Source organism: Aquarana catesbeiana, linkage group LG03, assembly GCF_042186555.1.
Source record: "Aquarana catesbeiana isolate 2022-GZ linkage group LG03, ASM4218655v1, whole genome shotgun sequence".
NCBI lineage: Eukaryota > Metazoa > Chordata > Amphibia > Anura > Ranidae > Aquarana > Aquarana catesbeiana.
In genome coordinates, this window is record NC_133326.1 from 62218390 (window position 1) to 62238817 (window position 20428).

The 20428-nt window shown below is 44.0% G+C and overlaps 1 protein-coding gene across 1 annotated transcript in view; it reads left to right on the forward strand.

The window, feature by feature from the left end:
- The window catches only part of LOC141134442 (UPF0235 protein C15orf40 homolog), a 243228-nt gene that overhangs the window by 105724 nt on the left and 117076 nt on the right, over nucleotides 1-20428 (forward strand). Inside the window, exon 3 of the mRNA XM_073623984.1 lies at nucleotides 1667-1707. The gene's annotated coding sequence lies outside the window, so the exon portion shown is untranslated. The remainder of the gene's footprint in view (nucleotides 1-1666; nucleotides 1708-20428) is intronic.

The following is a 20428-nucleotide window of genomic DNA, read 5'->3' on the forward strand; positions in this document are numbered from 1 at the left end:
CTGATGGGGACACAAACTTATGGGGGGCTGATTGCTCTGATGGTGACACAAATATATGGGGGGCTGATGGCTCTGATGGGGACAAACATATGGGGGGCTGATGGTTCTGTTGGGGACATAACCATATTGGGGGGCTGATGGCTTTGATGGGGACATAAACATATGGGGGAGCCGATGGCTCTGATTGGGACACAAACATATGGGGGGCTGATGGGGACACACAAATATGATGGCTCTGATGGGTACACAAACATGAGGGGGGGGGGGGGGGGCTGATGGTGGCACAAAAATGTGTGTGTGGGGATAGCTCTGAAGGGGACCCAAATATGTGTGGGGGGGGTGATGGCTCTGATGGGGACACAAATATGCAAGCGGGGGTGGCCTGTGATGGGACACAAATGTGCAAAGGGACTCTGATGAGTGATTGGGACACACAAATGTGGGGGATTCTAACGGGGACACCAGTTTGTGGGGATACCCTGATGAGTGGTGGGGACACAGATGTATGGGGAGGCTGATGGGGACACAGATGTATGGGGAGGCTGATGGGGACACAGATGTATGGGGGAGCCTGATGGGGACACAGATGTATGGGGGAGCCTGATGGGGACACAGGTATATGGGGAGACAGATGTATGGAAAGACTGATGGGGACACAGATATATGTTGAGACTGATGTATGAGGAGACTGATGGGGATACAGATGTAAAGCCTCATGCACACTGGAAGTTTAGCACCGCTGCATGATGCTCCAGTGTTTAGGTGCTAGCAAAGGATACAGAAGCATTGTCCAGCCCCGCTGTCAGCATTAAGTCAAATTCTGTTCTTTTCTACTGTGCATTTATTTATAAATTATTTTTCCGGCTTGCGAATATGTGTAAAATATAGAATGTGGCCCTTGAAGTAAAAAGTTTGGAGACCCCTGCTATACACTATACGATCTGATTGTACAATCTCCTTTAGATTTACCAAAACTATATAATAGGAGAACACACCATCAATCCAATCACTCTGTATCCAATCAGGCGGGCTCTTGCACTACATCAGGGGTATCCCGTGGGCTGCATGCATCCCCAGGGAATTTAGCATGCACCCTGAAGCCCGTCTGATGGAACGTTGGGGAAGTCAGGCAAATGCACACATGGAGGACTGCCGGGGGTGCTGTGAAAGCTTAGTTGATGGGTGAAGGTGTGCTAATGAGGTCAGATGGTAAACTCCTTCCTGTGTCTTAGGCCCCTTTCACACGATCGGACCGTTCAGGTCCGCCTGTCAGTTTTGACGGCGGACCTGAACGGGCGCTCCATGTTAGCCTATGGAGCGTCGGATGTCAGCGGAGACATGTCCGCTGACATCCGACCCCGTCCGATCCGCTAAAAGCAGACGTATGGCTCTACGTCCAGATCCGTCGCTGGCGGATCGGATCGGGTGAGATCTGACAAACGGGCACGCTGTCCGTTTTCGTCCGATCCCTCCATAGGCGGCAGCGGCGCCTGACAAGCCCCTCCCCGCTCAGTGAGCAGAGAGGGACCTGTCATCCGCCGGCTCAGCGGAGATCAACGGACAGATCTCCCGCTGAGCCGGCGGACCGAGGCGGGCTCCGTAGAAACGGAGCCCGCCTCGTGTGAAAGGGGCCTTACTGGCTTGTCTGTCTTTTTCTTTATACCAGGGAGTTTCTGAAGTAATCTGCGAAATACAGCCATGGATGAGGTAGGCCTTGTTTTCAAAATAAAAAAAAACTTGTATTTTTGTGTGACAGAGGTACATTACTGGTATATTGTACATAGGGGAGCTGGATTTTAGAAAAAAAATGGTTAACTTAGCCTTTAAGTCTTATATTTTAAGTTAGACGTTTTCTATTTATTCAATAAGGCCCCTTTCACACTGGGGCGGTGGGTGCGTCGGCGGTAAAGTGCCGCTAAAAATACACCTGCTAGCGGCCGAGAAAGGGTTAAAACCACTGCAAAGCACTGCTGCTATGCCGGCGGTATAGCCGTGCTGCCCCATTAATTTCAATGGGCAGGAGCGGTATACACACAGCTCCTTCACCGCTCCAAAGATGCTGCCAGCAGGACTTTTTTCAGCATTCTGCCAGCGCACCGCTCCAGTGTGAAAGCCCTCAAGGCATTCACATTGGAGAGACAGCAGCAGCTCTTTCAGGGCACTTTGCAGGGACTATTTTTGCAAAGCGCCCCAGTGTGAAAGGGGTCTAAGAGTTTGACAGCTTTCAAAACATACAGAAGAAAATTAAATCAATGGATTTACAGTCTCATAATTCTAAATGGTGAGATCTCTTAGGCCTTGATAATAATACACACTACATATGGGTACTGAGGAATCAGATTTGACTGCAGAGTGAAATTTGATCCCATAAAATGGAGTGTTTAACTGATCTAGTTGCGGTTGAGTTAGTTATGCGAAGGGTCCTGTTTATGTGCTCTTGCATTTTTGTTTTAGAATTGAAGGTGCTTAAAGTGATTGTTACTGTACTGTATAGGTGTACCCGAAGTCAAAAATGTTTTTTATCTTTTGGATAGATTGATGAGGGGTTACAACCCCTGTCAGATTTTTACTGCTGTTTGTGCCTTTATTAGCAACATTAACTCTCTGTTTGTTCTAAAGCTCTTGTCACTGGGGCCAAAAGTGAGGGAAAGTCCAACATTTTGCTTTTACAAAAGGCTATATTGAAAGTTTATTTTTACTTTTTATACGGCACAATAACATGGTACAAAGATACAGTAAGGCTGCTTTCACACTGAAAGTGCCCGTGCATTGGTGGTAAAGCGGCGCTATTTTATAACAGTGCTTTACCCTAGTTTTTACGGCACTTTTCGGCTGCTAGCGGGCGCTTTTAACCCCAGCTAGTGGCCGAAAAAGGGTTCAAAGCGCCGCTACAGCAGCACTTTGCTGGCGGTTCAGCGGTGCTGCCCATTGATTTCAGTGGGCAGGGGCACTTTAGGAGCGGTGAGTTCACCGCTCCTAATGCGCTGCAAAGAAGCCGCTGGCAGGACTTTTTCTGACACCCTGCCAGCGCAGCGCTCCAGTGTGGAAGCCCTCGGGCTTTCACACTGGAGTGAATGGAGCGGCTGCTTCAGGGCACTTTACAGGCGCTATTTTTAGCGATATAGCGCCTGCAAAGCGCCTCAGTGTGAAAGGGGTCTTACTTGGGCAAGAGCTAAGCAAACAGGCCAAGTGCTGGAAAGTCCAACATTTTGTGCTGTCATAATAAAAGGAATCAAAGGAAAATCTTCCAATAGGGAAATGTGTTCCGCTGACAACTAAGAGGGGGTTTTCCTCACTTTGGAGAAATGTACTATTCCTATTGTGTGTAATGAACATGAAGTAAAAGGAAATTTCTTAAATTCAGCGCAGATGGCCAAAAAAAAAAAAAAAGACTCAGGATTAAGCCCTTTCTCTATGTTGTCCAGAATAAAGGCAGTAGATATACTGTAACCTCCATATTTATGGACAAGCTTGTCCTGGTCATTGTGGATATTGGGACTGGCTACATTATCTGAGAACCAGAGCCATCAAGCAACTCTATTTATTATTGCATTCACAACAATGTGGCTGGGTTCACACATAATACAGATGTGGCTCACAGCATGGGGTCTGTTGCTTCCCTGTCCTCTGTTTCAGGCCGGGTTCACACTTATGCAAATTGAATGCAGGTTTCCCCACATCCAATTCGCATGACAGGAGATTCTCAATGGAGCCAGTTCACACAGCTTCCGGGCAGCCGCATAGGGCACAGCAGAAGGGTGCTGTGCGTCTTTGGCTCAGTTTTAAGTCCCAATTCAGGCAAAATTTCGGACCTGAAACGTTGACAGGGATGCACCAGACCCCTGCTGTGAACCCAGCCTCAAGGACAAATCGGGCCCAAATTTTTGCCTTAATCTGGGCCTGAAATGGAGTCAAAGACACAAAGGACCCCTGTACAATGTGCTCTGCGGCCGTTTGAGAGCTCTCCATTGAGGGCCAGTTCATTGAGAGCCAGTTACAATCTCCTGTCATGCAAATTAGATGCAGTGACCACCGCATCCACTTCGCATAAGTGTGATCCTAGCCTTAAGGCTGACAACAATTAAGTTGTTAGCCTCCAGGAGTTAAATAGTTTCCCTGAATATGGAATAAACCAACGAGAGATAGGTATGGGCATGGTTTAACCATATTATTTTGCCAATGGTTTATTAGGGTTGCCAAGACAGAAGAGGGTGGTAAGCTAGGAAGACACCTGTCCAATAGATTTGGAATAGAAATTATATTCTGTATCATAGAGGTGCACGATGTACGTGTCTACCACTCTGAATTCTAAGAGTTCTCTTAACCCCCTTCATAGTTCTGTTGGAGAAGTGCAATAAATCCCAAGTGTTGTTAAAAAGTATCTGTTTTTGCTAATTATAGGGTTACCTTCTGCAAAAATCCCCCAATTTCAGGTGGATCAATGGTAAAGATTTCACTTAACTTTAGTCGGGAAGATACATGTTGGCCAATGTGAGGGTTTTATTGTGTATGGAAGGTTTAAGGATGAGCAATCTCTCACGGGAAATAGAACTATATTTGTAAATGTAATGGAATAGTAAATAAGTATAGCTATCCACATATAGTTGCCTTCTCCACAACAGCTGCAAAATCAGTGAATATTGGCCCAAAGTGGGTAGTGTGGTAGGATGTGCTAGCTCAGCAGAAGATCGCTCCGTTGATCTCTGCTCAGCAGGTGGATGACAGGTCCATCTCTGTTCCCTGTGCAGGGACGGACCTATCAGAGCCCCGCTGTTCTCTAAGAGGAGATCGATGAAAACGGACAGTCTGGCGAACATATTGCCATATGTTTGTTTTGAGCAGATATTGTCGGATCGGATGGCGGGCGGGTGTCAGCGGAGCTCACGAAAACTGCTTACCATTAAAATCAATGCTTTCAACCCGGGGCCGTGCTCCCCGAACAGAGCGATGCTGACTGTCGGTCAGCATCGCTTCTGCTCTACTTCTCCACGTTCATTGGAACGCTGAGCTATGGAGGGGCGGGGAGCGGCTGTCTCAGCAGCTCGCTGAGACTGCCATCAATCAAGGCAGCTGGTGGATCAAGACTTGGAAGACGGGATGATGCGCTGCCTCGACTGATGGCAGTGACGTCAGCAGAGAGCGGACTGCAGACCGCTCTCCGCTGAAAACGGGTCACAGGAGTGCAAAACAAATTGCACTCCTGTGACCCAGAGGAGAAGCCCAGCCTAAAAAGCTCAGGCTGGACTTCTCCTTTTAAGGTGAAAAACCTTAAAGTGGTTGTAAAGCCTAAACATTTTTTACCTTAATACATTTCTTGCATTAAGGTAAAACATTTTTAGGTTTCAGCATCCCCCCTCACCCCCCCCTCTCCTTTTACTTACCTGAGCCCTCATTCGATCCAGCGCCATGCATGCCTGCTGTTCTTCTCCCCTCAATTCCGGGTCTCGCTGGCTTTGCTGTGCCCCTGGCTTCCAGTGCTGTCAATCCATACCAGCGACGAGGGAGCGGGGGGCAGGGCCGCGTCCTACTGTCTGTGTCAATGGACGCAGCAGCGGGGCTCGGGTGTGAGCATGCACGAGTGCCCCCATGGGAAGCTGCTTCCTATGGGGCCACTGGACAGAGAGGAAGGGCCAGGCGTGCCAACAGGGACCCAAAAAGAGAGGAGGTTCACCAGCGCTTTGTGCAATTCCATTGCACAGAATAGGTAAGTATAGAGATGTTTGTTATTAAATAAAATAAAAAAAAACTTCACAATTACTTTAAGGCCTCATGTACACTGTTGCTGGTAAACGGAAATTTAGGAGCAGTTGGGCATTTTTTTCAAATGCTTGACTCCTCTCTGGTATAAGTTGAATGACAAAGAGACCGAGGACATACTGTACAGGATATAGAGAAAAGTAGATAACCTGAGTTGTTAACCTGAGAAGCAAAATTTTATTGGTTACCATTGTACTATTGGAGTTTTTTAAATGATAGTGCATTAAGGTAAAAACCTTTTAATAGTGCCCACCCCACCCCCCCCACCCCACCCTTTAATACTCAACTGAGCACGATTTCGATCCAGTGCTATGCACATCTGCAGCAGCTCTTCTCCCCTCTCCCCGCTCTCAAAGGCTTGGCTTAGAGCATTGGGACCCATTGGCTCCAGCTGCTGTCAGTCAAAAGCTGTGACATAGCCCAGGGGCAGGGCCCAGTCCTTGTGTCATTGTCAATTAAGTTTTTCACATCGATGTAACAATTTAAAAGAGACCAAACCAGCTATAGTGACATTTCTTTGGGTGTTGACACATTTTAGAGTGTTGCTTTCTCTGAGAGTCACAATTCTTTTCACTGTGTCATTTAATAGTCACCAAAAGCAGAATTTTTTTACACAATAGACAAAGGCAGTGAGGCTCTGGATCGAGCACACACAAGTTCCCCATAGCAGGCAAGGGGAGGAGCCAGGAGCACCGACCGGGGACCTGCGAAGAGGAGGATCAGGGCTGCTCTGTGCAAAACCATTACACAGAGCAGATAAGTAGAACATGTTTATTATTTTAATTTTAAAAAATGTAAAACTTTTATAGTCACTTTATGAAGCAAGAGATTTTAAAATTGAGAATTTTACAATTGTATTGGAGACTAGAGAAAGGCTTAATACTAAAGTATAGATTGTGAGGGCAGAAAAACACTTCTTCTGAATAGAGCAGATCCTCTAGCACTGGATAACAGGAAAGAATTTCCTATATATTTTGTGAGGGGAATGTGTAGGAATATAAAATTAATTAAAAATCAATATAAAATTCTTTGAGAACTTGATATCTTTTCCTAGTTAAGGGGAATTTTTCATTACAGGATTTAATCATATATCCTGTTCTTGGGGTGAAGCCAAAAGACCCCTGATGTCTCCATTGAGAGGATCTTGTCACTACTGTCACATAAGGGGCTTGTCAGTACATACCTATATACATGGTCAGGACACATGTTAATAAATAAACACCTATTACACATCCCGAAACACACCAGAAGTGGAAGAAGTAGCCATAGAGCCCCTTCCAGCCTTGCAAATGTGACCTGTGCATCCAAGTGGTAATGACCCCCGGTCATGAAAGGATTAACCACTTCAAGACCGCCGCACGACGATGTACGTCCAAACTTTGAACGGGGATATTGTTGTTATGGCAGCAGCTAGCTGCCATAACCCCGGTATCCCCGTTTTCGTGCAGCGGCCGGCTTTCCGATAAAAGTGGTCCCTGCGGCGGATTCGCCGCATGATCACTTTTATCGGTGGCGGGAGCGGGGCCCCCCTCCTGCCGCGATCCGGTGCCCTCCGCCGCTTACCGGAGCCGTCGGTAGTGGCGGAGGCGATCGCGTCCTCCTCCGTGATTTGTCTGGAGACGAGTGAGGCCAAGATGGTCACTGCTGAGCGGAAGTGATGTCAAAACGTCACTTCCGTCCACGCCTCTTAAAGGCACATTTTTTCAAATGTAATTTTTCTAAATGACTTTTTTTTTTTTATTATTGCATTTTAGTGTAAATATGAGATCTGAGGTCTTTTTGACCCCAGATCTCATATTTAAGAGGTCCTGTCATGCTTTTTTGTATTACAAGGGATGTTTACATTCCTTGTAATAGGAATAAAAGTGACACCATTTTTTTTTAAAAACAGTGTAAAAATAAATAAAATATTGTAAAATAAATAATAATAAAAAAATTTTTAAAACCCCCCTGTCCCGACGAGCTCTCGCGCAGAAGCGAACGTATACGTGAGTAGCGCCCGCATATGAAAACGGTGGTCAAACCACACATGTGAGGTATCGCAGCGACGGGTAGAGCGAGAGCAATAATTCTAGCACTAGACCTCCTCTGTACCGCAAAATATGCAACCTGTAGAATTTTTTAAACGTCGCCTATGGAGATTTTTGAGGGTAAAAGTTTGACGCCATTCCACGAGCGGGTGCAATTTTTAAGCGTGACATGTTGGGTATCAATTTACTTGGCGTAACATTATCTTTCACAATATAAAAAAAAAATTGGGCTAACTTTACTGTTGTCTTAATTTTTTATTCAAAAAAGTTAATTTTTTCCAAAAAAAGTGCGCTTTTAAGACCGCTGCGCAAATACGGTGCAAAAAAAAGTATTGCAATGACCGCCATTTTATTCTCTAGGGTGTTAGAAGAAAAAACATATATAATGTTTGGGGGTTCTAAGTAATTTTCTAGCAGAAAAACCTGTTTTAAACATGTAAACACCTAAAATCCAAAACGAGGATGGTCCTTAAGTGGTTAAATAAAAGAGGAAGCAATTCAAATGTAAATATACCAAATTTTTATTGTGTGTTTATGAAAGTATAATTATGGACTTATACACATTGTTTCCTTTTCCAACTATATATACTCTGATTAAACCAAGAGTCCTTTGGTAAAATCAATTGGCCAGAAATGAAGATCTAGTGATCCTCACTCTCATTCGCTGACACACTTTTGACCAAGATTCCAAGCCTGCCCACCACGTCAAGGTAGACTCTTCTAGGGCAGGACCTACACTAACTACACTAAGCTACCCTACCTGATGCTAGTCATCTTTTTTATAATGTTGGATGTATGTTTGTAGTAGGCCTCATCCTATAATCTGTGTGTGCGATCTACTCTCTCCTAATTTGGTTGTCTGTCTGTGTACATCTCTCTAAAGCATGGACCAGTCAGTTTATGTACATCTGGACGTCCTCTGTTAGTGTAGGTCAGTGTATGCCAGTCCTTGTATGTTGTCCAGTGTGTGTAAGTAAATAAATGTTAGTCCTGTTTTTACCTGGGCATGTAGCCGAACTTATCTGCAATTGGGAGTTCATCTTGCCTTCAGTCAAAAAATCTCGGTCGTCCCGATTTGAGGATGAAGGAATCGCATGCTCTGTCCATCTGTGCATACATCTTCAGCCCCTCCTAGCACAAGCCACCCACCTCTACCAAAATTCCTCCTTCTAACAACACATGGTTGTAGATCTGGAAAGAGCGCTAGGTCCCCCGCCCTAGCACAAACCCTTCCAAATCACCTTCCTAGCACAAACCCTGCAAAATTCCATATCCTAGCACAACCCTCCCTATCCCTCCTCCTAAAACCCCTCCCAAATTAACCCTCCTAGCACAACCCCCCAATCCTTCCTCCCAGAACAACCCCCTAAACCCTCTTCCTTGCACAACCCCCCCCCCCCCCCCCCAAATAACCCTCCTAGCACAATCCACCCACCTCTACCCTAATTCCTCTTCTAGCAGATGGTTTGGAAAGAGTGCTAGGCCCCCCTCCTAGCACAAACCTTCCCAAATCGCCTCCCTAGCACAAACCCTCCTTAATCCTATCTCCTAGCACAGCCCTATGACTCCTCCTTTCACTCCCCCCTAAAATTACCCTCCTAGCACAACTCACCCACCTCTACCCTAATTCCCCTTCTAGCAGATGGTTTGGAAAGAGTGCTAGGCCCCCCTCTTAGCACAAACCTTCCCAAATCACCTCCCTAGCACAAACCCTCCTTAATCCTATCTCCTAGCACAGCCCTATGACTCCTCCTTTCACTCCCCCCTAAAATTACCCTCCTAGCACAAACCCTCCTAAATCCCTCCTCCTAGCACCCCCCCCCCCATCACCCTCCTAGCACCCCCCCCCCCCCCCCCAGCAAAATCTGCCTAACCTGCTCTCAAACCCCCCTCCTAGAACAACCCACCTACCTCTATCCATATTTCCCCTTCTGACGCATGGTTTGGGAAGGGCGCTAGGTCCCCCCTCCCAGCGCAAACCTTCCCAAATCGCCTCCCAAGCACAAACCCTCCCAAATCCCATCTCCTAGCACAGCCCACCCTATCCCTCCTCCTAGCACAACCCCTTATCTGCACCCAAATCCCCCTCCTAGCACAACCCACTCTCCTCTACCCAGATCCCAAAAACCTGGTGTGTTTGGCTTTATTTCAGCTTCTGAATGGCTTTCCATCTGTCACTGACAAATGAAAAGTCATTAAACAGCTTCTGTTCCTCAGCAGTAATGGGGTCTAAAGGGTAACCCCAAACATCCTCGTTGTCCATCAGTTCTTCCGGTTTGTTTGTCTCTCTTGTCAACTCTCTGAAGCCCTTACGTTGTATGAAAAAAGGAGGGCATGCCTCTCCGGCTTCTAGTTCCTTCCAGTTTATGCCATTGAAAAATCGGTGATCTTGTATATTGGCAATGAATTCATTGCGCATTGTTGGATCTTTACACATGAGCTTTTCCAGAAAGTCCTTGAGGTCGGGGTCAGCGTCGGGTATGTTGCGTGGTGCAGCATACTTAAGCTCATGTGGATCATGGCCATGGTCCTTAAAGGGATGATAATAAAAGGCAAGTTGAAATAGTAAGATCCCCAATGCAAAATAATCCACGGCTCCATCATATGGGAGGTCGAAAAGCATTTCTGGAGCCGCATTACACACATATCCAAAGTATTCTGACACCATGTTGCATCCATACACCTTGGTTGCTGCCAAGCCAAAGTCCGCAATTTTTACATGACCGGTGCTATCTACAAGAACGTTCTGACTCTTTATGTCCCTGTGAACGATGCCTCTGGAATGCAGGTACTGCAGACCACACACGAGCTCCGCTGCCAGGAGTCTGAGCGTGGGGAGGTCCATGTGCACAATTGGCCGCATGGCCTCCACTCTATCGCTCAGATCTCCTCCTCTCAAATAGTCCATAACAAAGAATATGTATGTCTCCGTCTGGAATGTGGCATAAACACCGGCACAGAAAATACTACCCCCAGCTATCTCAATGGCTATGCGCTCATTTAGCACCCTGTCTGGGTTATCATCAAGTAGCTTCCTCTTGTGGACCATTTTCACAGCCACCAGTATTCCGCTGTCACGGTGTGTCGCCAGCACCACATTCCCAAAGCCTCCACTTCCAACTACCGCATGGAAGATGAAGTTCTCCAGACCCAGGGAGGCAGTTTCACGTTGTTTACTTTCTGTGCTGTGAATCAATGTTGTCCTGCTAACTCCTGCTTTGTCTGTTCTTCCTTTCTTCGTCATAGGACTGTCACATTCAGGCTCTTCGGTAGATTTCCTCTTCTTGCCTCTCTGTTCTACAGATTGCTGTACTGTCTCAGAGCTCTGTGCTGTCCTCTTCTTTACCACAGGACTCTCACATCTAGGCTCTTCAGTAGATTTCCTTTTCTTGCCTCTCTGTTCTGCAGATGGCTGTACTGTCTCAGAGCTCTGTACTGTCCTCTTCTTTACCACAGGACTCTCACATTCAGGCTCTTCAGTATATTTCCTCTTCTTTCCTCTCTGCTGTGCAGAGCTCTGTCCTGTCTCTGCAGCGCTGTCATATTTGCTCTGCTTCCTTGTAGTATCATCATCCTCCTCTGAAGAGCTCTGTACTGTCCTCTTCTTTACCACAGGACTCTCACATTCAGGCTCTTCATTATATTTCCTCTTCTTTCCTCTCTGCTGTACAGCGCTCTGTCCTGTCTCTGCAGCGCTGTCATATTTTCTCTGCTTCCTTGGGGTTGCACCATTCCCCTCCACAGAGTCCCGTCCTTCCTCTCTAGTGCTATCAGATACTTCCTCTCTGCGCCTCTTTCTGGTGCTCATATCTGAATTTTTAGATGTTGAACAGCAGACGTTCTCAACTCTGCTGACTTCTTCTTCCTCCTCCTTAAATTCCCTAAGTTGCTTTTGGGAGATTGGAGCAAAAGGCTCCTTCCTCTTACGGATCTGTCTCACCATTTTTATTTATTTATTTTTAAAATATAAGTATAAACAAACTGCTCTTTACCTCCTAGAACAATGACCTTCCTCTAATATATTATATAATGCTCTATATAACAGAATGAATAATTAACCAACTCTGAAATGGAGCAACTGAAAACACGTCTGTACTCTACAAGCGTCTAGTTAGAAGTGTCAGAGTGGCATCTGTGAGCAGCTGTTTATCAGGTAGGACTCACTATGACATCATCACTGAACATGCGTTGCCACGGCAACTAGCTCAGGCCACTTGGTGGCAGTTATTATGCAAATCATCAAAATCTCTGCAATATTATTGGATAGCAGATGTGACAGTTATTATGCAAATTAATTCAAATTCCCTTACAGGTGTCATTCACCTTCTCTGACATATTCTGTAGTGTTGTAAAATCACAAATCATTTTACATTAATATAATTATAACTGACATATTCTACTCCTATTTCTTTTTATTTTCAACATTTCCTGGATCCAGTACACAACACTTACAAATTTTACATATATGTGCCATTATGCATGTGTTAAACACTTAAGGACCAGCCTTGTTTTGGAATTTAAGTGTTTACATGTTTAAAACAGGTTTTTTTGCTAGAAAATTACTTGGAACCCCCAAACATTATATTTTTTTTTTTTCTAACACCCTAGAGAATAAAATGGCGGTCATTGCAATACTTTTTTTCACACCGTATTTGCGCAAGCGGTCTTACAAGCACGCTTTTTTTGGTAAAAATTCACTTTTTTGAATAAAAAAAAAAGACAAAAGTAAAGTTAGCCCATTTTTTTTTATATTGTGAAAGATAATGTTACGCCCCCTATGAATTGATACCCAACATGTTACGCTTTAAAATTGCGCCCTCTCGTGGAATGGCGTCAAACTTTTACCCTCAAAATCTCCATAGGCGACGTTTAAAAAATTCTACAGGTTGCATGTTTTGCGTTACAGAGGAAGTCTAGGGCTAGAATTTTTGCTCTCACTCGAACGATTGCGGTAATACCTCACTAGTGTGGTTTGACCACCGTTTTCATATGCGGGGCGCTACTCATGTGTGAGTTCACTTCTGCGCGCGAGCTCGTCAGGACGGGGTTTTTTTAATTTTTTACGATTTATTTTTCATGATTTTATTTATTTTTACACTGTTTTTAAAAAAAAAAAATTGTGTCACTTTTTTCCTATTACAAGGGATGTAAACATCCCTTGTAATAGAAAAAAGCATGACAGGACCTCTTAAATATGAGATCTGGGGTCAAAAAGACCCCAGATCTCATATTTACACTAAAATGCAATAAAAAAAAGAAAAGAAAAAGTAATTTAAAAAAATGACATTGAAAAAAATGTGCCTTTAAAAACATATGGGCGGAAGTGACGTTTTGACATCGCTTCCGCCCAGCAGAGTCATGGAGACGAGTAGGCGCCATCTTAGCCTCACTCGTGTCCAGGCACAGTAGGGAGACAGACGCGATCGCCTCCGCCTCTACCGACGGCTCCGGTAAGCGGCGGAGGGCACCGGACCATGGCAGGAGAGGGGGCCCCTCTCCCGCCACCGATAAAAGCGATCTCACGGCGAATCCGCCGCAGAGACCACTTTTATCTGAAAGCCGACCGCCGCACGAAAACTGGGATACGGGGGTTATGGCAGCTAGCTGCTGCCATAACGACGATATCTGCCACCAAACTTTGGACGTACATCGTCGTGCGGCGGTCGGCAAGTGGTTAATTGTAAGTTTTTCCATTAACATGGACCCAGCTTTAGGCTGGGTTTACACCTATGCATTTTTAGTGCTTTTTGCATTTTGCAGATTTGCACTACAGTCCATTGACCATGTTTTCCTATGGAGCACGTTCTGTATTGCAAATCTGCAAAAAGCACAAGAAAATGCATAGGTGCGAATCCAGCCTTAGTGAGCTTCTGAGGGTTTAAGGACCGCTTGATGTAATCTGTCCATTTGCCCTCCAACCAGCAGAGCAGTGACATGCTAGCTCCCTGTGAAAACTAGATAAGCCTCTTTTTGCTGAATGTATATGTCCGTGTTTAATACAGCTTGGAAGTTTGCACAGCTATTAAGGTTTTTTTTTTTATTCTGCTTTTTAGGTCTGCCCGGGTCCCCTCTATGAGATATATTCAGCTACCCATCCACCTGTAATTATTTACACCCGTGAAATGAAACACAGAATTAAAATTGAGGAGGTACATGCATATTGTGTATCTATCTATATCTATCTCCTTTTAGCTTTGTCTCTAATTATGTATAGGGCTGCAACTAACAATTATTTTCATAATCGATCGATTATTTTTTCGATTAATCGGATAAAATCATAAAAAAAGTAATATGACATTTTTCCATTTATTTAAAAGTAATAATCAAAAAAACTGAGTGTTACAATCAAACTGCAGAATAAAACACCAATGATGGGGTATTATTCCTCCATGCAACACACATGGGGCAGGGAGATTCACCCACAAAGAAAGTATGGTGAATGTCAGAATCCCTGCTTTATTCATACAAGTATGTGTATATATAAAGAGAATAATAATAGACATATAAAATGAAGCGCTAAAACAGTAATATGAAGGTGAACAAAGCTCATATATATGTGAAATATAGGCACACCAAAAAATAACTAAAGGTGATAACCCATCAAACATTGACACAATAAGTTCGATGGGATGTTTGCTGAAAACAAGTCTCCCATAAAAAACTAAAGCAGATGTCTTAACACATAAAAAATAAATAAAATCAAATTCTAAATTAAATTACAAAATGTGGATGATATGAGTGTCAAAACACAAAAAGGGAAGATGCATACAAAATAAATGTACAAATAAAGTCCCAATAACAGGTAGTGCAAAGGATTCCAAACTAATCAGTCCATATACAATGTGAGATAAGATCCAATGTGATTAAAATCCAAAGGGAATGTGATACAGGTGAGTCCAACATCCAGAGTAATTCACACCCAAGTGAGATATGAGGCTCCTTACCAGCTAGAGATGACCACCATAACAGTGGTCTCACCAGGCATTTGGGAAATTATCAGGTCACCCACAAACCTATGCCGACATCCACAGTTGAAATCGTGGTACTCAAAAGACAAAAGCAAAATATGCTCCCATAGTGTAAAAATGCAAAACAAGTACCGTATTTATCGGCGTATAACACGCACCCCAAGTTTAGGAGAGAATTTTAAGGAAAAAACTTTTAGGAGGGAAGTTTAAGGAAAAAAAAACTTACATTAAAAAGCCCATCAATGCAGCCTCATCAGTGTGCATCTGCAGCCTTGTTAGTGTCAGTGCAGCCTTTTCAGTGTCAGTGCAGCCTTGTCAGTGCAGTCTTGTCAGTGCAGCTTTGCCCCAGTGCAGCCTTGTCAGTGCAGCTTTTCCCCAGTGCAGCCTTGCCCCCAGTGGTCTGTGCAGCCTTGCCCCCAGTGGTCTGTGCAGCCTTGCCCCCAGTGGTCTGTGCAGCCTTGCCCCCAGTGGTCTGTGCAGCCTTGCCCCCAGTGGTCTGTGCAGCCTTGCCCCCAGTGTCCATGCTTGCTGCCGCCGCCGACATGCACATAGCTGCATGTAGTTTTAAATATGGCGCCGCAGAGTTTGGAGGGACTCGGCGGAGCTGAACGAACGCCGCCGAGATACACATAGTCGAGTGTATTCGGCGCTTTCCAGCGCCGCTCACAGTCCCACCCAGTCCCACCCTATGATGGACATAACACAGGTCCAATGGCGGGACTGGGCGTGACTGTGAGCGGCGCCGGAAAGAGCCGAATACACTCGACTATGTGTATCTCGGCTCCGAGCAGTCACTGTGAACGAGCGCCGCCGAGTCCCTCCAAACTCCGCGGCGCCATATTTAAAAAGACACGCTATGTGAATGTCAGCGGCGATCGCCGCTAATAGATCACAATTAGCGGGGATTGGCGTATAACACGCACCCACGATTTTTCCCTGATTTTAAGGGGAAAAAAGTGCGTGTTATACACCGATAAATATGGTAGTTTATTGAGCTATTAAGGTCGCACTTACAGAAATCTCCATCCGTTAAAAGCATGCAACAAAAAGTAAGGATCGAGGCGTCTTCACGAACTTCCTTCCACTTACTGTGTGTAAGTAGCTTTAAAGTATAGTCTAACAATAAACCCTAACAGTAAACTTATCCCTTTTTGTTCACAGTATTTTGTTATATCTGTTTGAAAAATGCAAAAAAAAATAAAAATAAAAACCCTGATGATCTTGGAAATTTAAAGTCCAGCTCACACTTTCTGTGTTATCCCAGGAAATCTATTTAGCCCTCCTAGCCTTCCTAAATAGATTTCCTGGGATAACACAGGAAGTGTGAGCTGGACTTTAAATTTCCAAGATCATCAGGGTTTTTCTTTGCATTTTTCAAACAGATATAACAAAATACTGGGAGCAAAAAGGGATAAGTTTACTGTTAGGGCTTATTGTTAGGCTATACTTTAAAGCTACTTACACACAGTAAGCGGAAGGAAGTTCGTGGAGACGCCGCAATCCTTACTTTTTGTTACATGCTTTTAACGGATGGAGATTTCTGTAAGTGCGACCTTAATAGCTCAATAAACTACTTGTTTTGCATTTTTATACTATGGGAGCATATTTTGCTTTTGTCTTTTGAGTACCACGATTTCAACTGTGGATGTCGGCATAGGTTTGTGGGTGACCTGATAATTTCCCAAATGCCTGGTGAGACTGTTATGGTGGTCATCTCTAGCTGGTAAGGAGCCTCATATCTCACTTGGGTGTGAATTACTCTGGATGTTGGACTCACCTGTATCACATTCCCTTTGGATTTTATTCACATTGGATCTTATCTCACATTGTATATGGACTGATTAGTTTCGAATCCTTTGCACCCCCTGTTATTGGGACTTTATTTGCACATTTATTTTGTATGCATCTTCCCTTTTTGTGTTTTGACACTCATATCATCCACATTTTGTAATTTAATTTAGAATTTGATTTTATTTATTTTTTATGTGTTAAGACATCTGCTTTAGTTTTTTATGGGAGACTTGTTTTCAGCAAACATCCCATTGAACTTATTGTTGTGTCAATGTTTGATGGGTTATCACCTTTAGTAATTTTTTGGTGTGCCTATATTTCACATATATATGAGCTTTGTTCACCTTCATATTACTGTTTTAGCGCTTCATTTTATATGTCTATTATTATTCTCTTTATATATACACATACTTGTATGAATAAAGCAGAGAATCTGACATTCACCATACTTTCTTTGCGGGTGAATCTCCCTGCCCCATGTGTGTTGCATGGAGGAATAATACCCCATCATTGGTGTTTTATTCTGCAGTTTGATTGTAACACTCAGATTTTTTGATTATTACTTTTAAATAAATGGAAAAATGTCATATTACTTTTTTTATGATTTTATCCGATTAATCGAAAAAATAATCGATCGATTATGAAAATAATTGTTAGTTGCAGCCCTAGACATAATTAGAGACAAAACTAAAAGGAGATAGATATAGATAGATACACAATATGCATGTACCTCCTCAATTTTAATTCTGTGATTCATTTCATGGGTGTAAATAATTACAGGTGGATGGGTAGCTGAATATATCTCATAGAGGGGACCCGGGCAGACCTAAAAAGCAGGATCAAAAAAAAAACCTTAAGAGCCCTTGCACACTGGGGCGGGGGCGGCGTCGGCGGTAAAACGCCATTATTATTAGCGGCGTTTTACTGTCGGTATTCGGCCGCTAGCGGGGCGGTTTTACCCCCCGCTAGCGGCCGAGAAAGGGTTAAATACCACCGCAAAGCGCCTTTGCAGAGGCGCTTTGCCGGCGGTATAGCCGCGTCATCCCATTGATTTCAATGGGCAGGAGCGGTATACACTCCGCTCCTTCACCGCTCCGAAGATGCTGCTGGCAGGACTTTTTTTTACCGTCCTGCCAGCGCACCGCTCCAGTGTGAAAGCCCTCGGGGCTTTAACACTGGATACACAGCAGCGGCACTTTCAGGTCGGTTTGCAGGCGCTATTATTAGCGCAATAGCGCCTGCAAACCGCCCCAGTGTGCAAGGGCTCTAATAGCTGTGCAAACTTCCAAGCTGTATTAAACACAGACATATACATTCAGCAAAAAGAGGCTTGTCTAGTTTTCACAGGGAGCTAGCATGTCACTGCTCTGCTGGTTGGAGGGCAAATGGACAGATTACATGAAGCGGTCCTTAAACCCTCAGAAGCTCACTAAGGCTGGATTCGCACCTATGCATTTTCTTGTGCTTTTTGCAGATTTGCCATACAGAACGTGCTCCATAGGAAAACATGGTAAATGGACTGTAGTGCAAATCTGCAAAATGCAAAAAGCACTAAAAATGCATAGGTGTAAACCCAGCCTAAAGCTGGGTCCATGTTAATTGAAAAACTTACAATTAACCACTTGCCAACAGCCGCACGACGATGTACGTCCAAAGTTTGGCGGCAGATATCGTTGTTATGGCAGCAGCTGGCTGCCATAACCCCGGTATCCCCGTTTTCGTGCGGCGGTCGGCTTTCAGATAAAAGTGGTCTCTGCGGCGGATTCGCCATGAGATCGCTTTTATCGGTGGCGGGAGAGGGGCCCCCCTCCTGCCATGATCCGGTGCCCTCCACCACTTGCCGGAGCCGTCGGTAGAGGCGGAGGCGATCGCGTCTGTCTCCCTACTGTGCCTGGAGACGAGTGAGGCTAAGATGGCGCCTACTCGTCTCCATGACTCTGCTGGGCGGAAGCGATGTCAAAACGTCACTTCCGCCCATACGTTTTTAAAGGCACATTTTTTTCAATGTCATTTTTTTAAATTACTTTTTCTTTTCTTTTTTTTATTGCATTTTAGTGTAATTATGAGATCTGTGGTCTTTTTGACCCCAGATCTCATATTTAAGCGGTCCTGTCATGCTTTTTTCTATTACAAGGGATGTTTACATTCCTTGTAATAGGAAAAAAGTGACACAATTTTTTTTTTAAAAACAGTGTAAAAATAAATAAAATCATGAAAAATAAATCGTAAAAAATTAAAAAACCCCCGTCCTGACGAGCTCGCGCGCAGAAGTGAACTCACACATGAGTAGCGCCCGCATATGAAAACGGTGGTCAAACCACACTAGTGAGGTATTACCGCAATCGTTCGAGCGAGAGCAAAAATTCTAGCCCTAGACTTCCTCTGTAACGCAAAACATGCAACCTGTAGAATTTTTTAAACGTCGCCTATGGAGATTTTTGAGGGTAAAAGTTTGACGCCATTCCACGAGAGCTCGCAATTTTGAAGCGTAACATGTTGGGTATCAATTTATAGGGGGCGTAACATTATCTTTCACAATATAAAAAAAATTGGGCTAACTTTACTTTTGTCTTTTTTTTTTTATTCAAAAAAGTGAATTTTTACCAAAAAAAGCGTGCTTGTAAGACCGCTTGCGCAAATACGGTGTGAAAAAAAGTATTGCAATGACCGCCATTTTATTCTCTAGGGTGTTAGGAAAAAAAAATATATAATGTTTGGGGGTTCCAAGTAATTTTCTAGCAAAAAAACCTGTTTTAAACATGTAAACACTTAAATTCCAAAACAAGGCTGGTCCTTAAGTGTTTAACACATGCATAATGGCACATATATGTAAAATTTGTAAGTGTTGTGTACTGGATCCAGGAAATGTTGAAAATAAAAAGAAATAGGAGTAGAATATGTCAGTTATAATTATATTAATGTAAAATGATTTGTGATTGTACAACACTACAGAATATGTCAGAGAAGTTGAATGACACCTGTAAGGGAATTTTAATTAATTTGCATAATAACTGTCACATCTGCTATCCAATAATATTGCAGAGATTTTGCTAATTTGCATAATAACTGCCACCAAGTGGCCTGAGCTAGTTGCCGTGGCAACGCATGTTCAGTGATGATGTCATAGTGAGTCCTACCTGATAAACAGCTGCTCACAGATGCCACTCTGACACTTCTAACTAGACGCTTGTAGAGTACAGACGTGTTTTCAGTTGCTCCATTTCAGAGTTGGTTAATTATTCATTCTGTTATATAGAGCATTATATAATATATATTAGAGGAAGGTCATTGTTCTAGGAGGAAAAGAGCAGTTTGTTTATATTTATATTTTAAAAATAAATAAATAAAAATGGTGAGACAGATCCGTAAGAGGAAGGAGCCTTTTGCTCCAATCTCCCAAAAGCAACTTAGGGAATTTAAGGAGGAGGAAGAAGAAGTCAGCAGAGTTGAGAACGTCTGCTGTTCAACATCTAATAATTCAGATATGAGCACCAGAAAGAGGCGCAGAGAGGAAGTATCTGATAGCACTAGAGAGGAAGGACGGGACTCTGTGGAGGGGAATGGTGCAACCCCAAGGAAGCAGAGCAAATATGACAGCGCTGCAGAGACAGGACAGAGCGCTGTACAGCAGAGAGGAAAGAAGAGGAAATATACTGAAGAGCCTGAATGTGAGAGTCCTGTGGTAAAGAAGAGGACAGCACAGAGCTCTGAGACAGTACAGCCATCTGTAGAACAGAGAGGCAAGAAGAGGAAATCTACTGAAGAGCCTGAATGTGACAGTCCTATGACGAAGAAAGGAAGAACAGACAAAGCAGGAGTTAGCAGGACAACATTGATTCACAGCACAGAAAGTAAACAACGTGAAACTGCCTCCCTGGGTCT